The sequence below is a fragment of the Hylobates moloch genome, unplaced genomic scaffold (genome assembly GCF_009828535.3).
Source record: "Hylobates moloch isolate HMO894 unplaced genomic scaffold, HMol_V3 SCAFFOLD_4, whole genome shotgun sequence".
Lineage (NCBI taxonomy): Eukaryota > Metazoa > Chordata > Mammalia > Primates > Hylobatidae > Hylobates > Hylobates moloch.
This window is the reverse complement of record NW_026652279.1, coordinates 11961031-11965220: the sequence shown is the minus strand read 5'-3', so window position 1 is coordinate 11965220 and position 4190 is coordinate 11961031. Positions and strand designations below refer to the sequence as shown.

General features: G+C 40.3%; 1 pseudogene; it reads right to left on the bottom strand.

The window, feature by feature from the left end:
* Positions 1 to 3674: 3674 nt before the first annotated feature.
* On the bottom strand, positions 3675 to 3947 carry LOC116466276 (cytochrome b-c1 complex subunit 6, mitochondrial-like; annotated as a pseudogene).
* Positions 3948 to 4190: the final 243 nt, after the last annotated feature.

Sequence of the window (4190 nt, the reverse complement as noted above, 5' to 3'; positions counted from 1 at the left end):
TATCATATGCTGTCTTGGCACGACAGCAGAAAACAGTTGCTACATCAAAAGAATATTGAGAAGAGATGAAAAGAAATTATTTACAAAGATGTGGTCAGGGTTCAGGGAAATCAACAAAGAATGGTGAAACACACCAATGCTAGCAACTGCAGGGAGCTCACTCTGACTTGAAGGACTACAAGGAAGGAGTGATTTCCAAAGTAACTGTAGTTGAAGAAGAGAAGAACACCCTCTACTCTCACCCAGCAAACTGCTGGCGTGTTACTTCACTCTCCTTCCACTCTCTTACGCTCTGCTGGTAACCCCCATTGGCCAAACCCAATAGGATGTGATGGATTGACCCACAAAGGTGAACCTCCTGGAGCCAAAAACAGGGTAGAGAAGAATAGAGAGTAGATTGGCAGGGTGAGGGATGGCCAGACAACTGAAAGCATTGAGAATGGGTACACGATAAACAAAATTCTTATTGGGCATTTCATAATTGAAATAATTCCACCTCCACTGGCCACTATACACACACACACATTCACACAAATACCCTGATTCTTCTTATGGAGAAGATAGTTATAAGTCTCATGTGTATTTTTTTTTTTTTTTTTTTTTTTTGAGGAGACGGAGTCTCTCTCTGTCACCCAGGCTGGAGTGCAGTGGCACGATCTCAGCTCACTGCAAGCTCCGCCTCCTGGGTTCACGCCATTCTCCTGCCTCAGCCTCCTGAGTAGCTGGGACTACAGGTGCCCACCACCATGCCCGGCTAATTTTTTGTATTTTTAGTAGAGACGGGGTTTCACCGTATTAGCCAGGATGGTCTTGAACTCCTGACCTCGTGATCCACCTGCCTTAGCCTCCCAAAGTGCTAGGATTACAGGCATGAGCCACCGCGCCCGGCATTTTTTTTTCTCCTAGTGCCAGTTGAAAGACTGATGTTGTACATTAGAATTCCAAGCCCAGATGTTTTGTCACATGGAGAAATTATGTTACTTTCTAACAAGTATAGTTACAAGAACTATATTTGCATTTGACCATTATCTTAACTGATTGGGCTTGGAGTTGGGAAAGCAAATGGTCAAGTAACAAGTCTAAAATTCTCATGCATCCCTGAAAGTAGCTAAATGTCTCAAAGATTTAAAGTGCTTGAGGCTTTAAGTGGTTCATTCAGAAGGCAAACTGAGATCAATCTGAGTCCTTGTCTTTTTTTATCATCACTTGATCACAATCCCTCTAATGAGATGAAGGGCTTCTTCTCTGTGAAATAGGGACTCAAGTATGCTTAAAGCAATTGAATTATGTTTCTTTTGTACAGGTGCTTCACCGATTTGCCACCTTTTATATCCCTCAGGGTTTGGCTGGGGCAGGAGCTCACTGGTCTTATTCACTACTGAAACCTTAAGAATGAGCATAGTGCTTCCCACACAACAGATACCAAGAAGATATTTTTTTGACTGACAAAATTAATAAATTTTATTTTTTATTTTTGTCAGATTTTTTTTCCATAGGTTATTGGGGAACTGGTGGTGTTTGGTTACACGAGTAAGTTCTTTAGTGGTGATTTGTGAGATTTTGGTGCACCCATCACCTGAGCAGTATACACTGAACCCAATTTGTAGTCTTTTATCCCTCACCCCTTTCTCACCCTTTCCCCCTAAGTCCCCAAAGTCCATTGTGTCATTCCTATGCCTTTGCATCCTCATAGCCTAGCTCTCACTTATGAGTGAGAACATATGATGTTTGGTTTTCCAATCCTGAGTTACTTCACTTAGAATGATAGTCTCCAATCTCATCCAGGTCACTGCAAATGCCATTCATTCATTCCTTTTTATGGCTGAGTAGTATTCCATCATATATATATACCACAGTTTCTTTATCCACTCGCTGATTGATGGCCATTTGGGTTGGTTCCATGTTTTTGCAATTGCGAATTGTGCTGCTATAAATATGTGTATGCAAGTATCTTTTTCGTATAAAAACTTCTTTTCCTCTGGGTAGATACCCAGTAGTGGGATTGCTGGATCAAATGGTAGTTCTACTTTTAGTTCTTTAGGGAACCTCCACACTGTTTTCCACAGTGGTTGTACTGGTTTACATTCCCGCCAGCAGTGTAGAAGTGTTCCCTATTCACTGCATCCACACCAACATCTATTATTTTTTCATTTTTTTATTATGGCCATTCTTGCAGGAGTAAGGTGGTATCACCTTCTGGTTTTGATTTGCATTTCCCTGATCATCAGTGATGTTGAGAAATTTTTGTATGTTTACTTTTTTAATAGTTTAACAAATGAACTAGACAGGCAACATAGCATTAGGAAGGACATCTTACTCTATTGCAGAACTGATCTTGCGTCCTGGCTCTATCCTTTTAGCTGTGTATTGTCTTCAGGGAGGTCACTTAATGTCTCTGAGTTTCAGTGTCTTCAGCTATGAAATAAGGGGGAAAAAATAGAAAACAATCCTACACAAGGTTGCCAAAGGGTTATGGGAAATAATACGTTTGAAACTGTTTGGGAAATGTAAGGCATTTAAAAACATACACTATTTTTACTACTGAAATTGGTTACTGTGATGGTTAAGTTTATGTGTCAACTTGACTGAACTAACAAGGGATGAATGGTGGCAGTTAAATATTATTTCTGGGGGTATCTATGAGAGTGTTTCCAGAAGAGATTAGCATTTGAATCAGTAGAATGGGTAAAGATCACTCTCATCAACATGGGTGGGCATCATCCAATCTGTTGAGGGCCCAGATAGAACACAAAGCTGGGGAAAAGGCAAATTTGCTGTCTTTGTTAGAGCTGGGACATCCACCTTCTTTTGCCCTTGGGCATTGGTACTCCTGGTTCTCAGACCCTCAGGCTTAAACTGGGACTTACACCATTGACTTCCTTGGGCCTGCAGCTTGCAGATGGCAGGTCATGGGACTTCTCAGCCTCATGATTATGCGAGCCAATTTTCATAATAAATATTTATATATACATATATCTTACTAGTTCTTTTACTCTGGAGAATCCAATACAGATTTTTGTGTCAAGAAGTGGGCATGCTGCTGTAACAAATGCCTAGAAATGTGGAAGCAGCTTTGGAATTGGTAATGGGTAGAGGCTGGAAGAGTTTCAAGGTTCATGCTAGAAAAAAAAATAAAAACAAAAACAAAAAAAAAACCTACATCGCCATGAATGTCCCACAAAGGGCAATTCTGACGAGGTCCCAGAGAGAAAGGAGGAAAGTTTGCTGTAGAGAAAACATCAGTCTTCTTAGAGAATTCCAAAGTGGTCATGAACAGAACGTTTGTAGAAATATGCACAATAAAGGCTATTCTGATGAAGACTGAGATGGAAATGAGGAACGTGTTATTGGGCAATGGAGGAAAGCCAATTCTCATTATAAACTGGAAGAAAACTTGGTTGAATAGTGTTCATGTTCTAGCGTTTTGTGGAAGGTAGAATTTGCGAGCAATGAAACTGGATATTTGGCTGAGGAAATCTTGTTTTTGTAGATCACAGAACTTTATTAAGATAGAATCACTGCTAATTACATAGAAGCTACTTGTCTAAGCCAAAATCCACGAGGTTCATATAAACTTACAGTTACACAAATTAGAAGCAAATGGCATATTCAAAACCATAAGAAAAGATCCTTATGCTAAGGTGATGAAGGCTGAAGTAAATATGTCTGCACATTTATTTCAAGCTGTTAAAGAGTTTGTGGGTCACTCAGTGCTCCCTTGCATGCAAAAAGTCCAAGAGCTCCTCCATGCCATCCTCTTCTTTGTGATTCGAAGGATATACACTCATCACAGAGCTCTAGCCACTCCTGGCCTTTACACATTTCTCCAGCTGCTTGCATTGCTCTCTTTCTGTTGTTAGGGGATCCAGTAATTCCTCTTCTTGCTCTTCCTCTTCCATGAGATCTTCGGACCTGGTCAGCATCTTTCACTCATCTTCCAGTCCCATGTCTGGCTATGGTTCTGAATTCAACACACTCAAGCACCAACAGCGGCACCTAATCCACTTCAGAATCAAGAACTTATCAGCTGAGGAAAGTTTTAAGCAGTGTTGAAAGTGCAGTTGGCTTCTCTTGACTGCTTCTTGTAAAGTGTGAGAGGACAGAAATGACTTACAAAATAATTATTAATGAAAACGGAAGCAGAACTTAAAGATTTAGACAATTCTCAGCCTATTCATATTAGAAAAAAA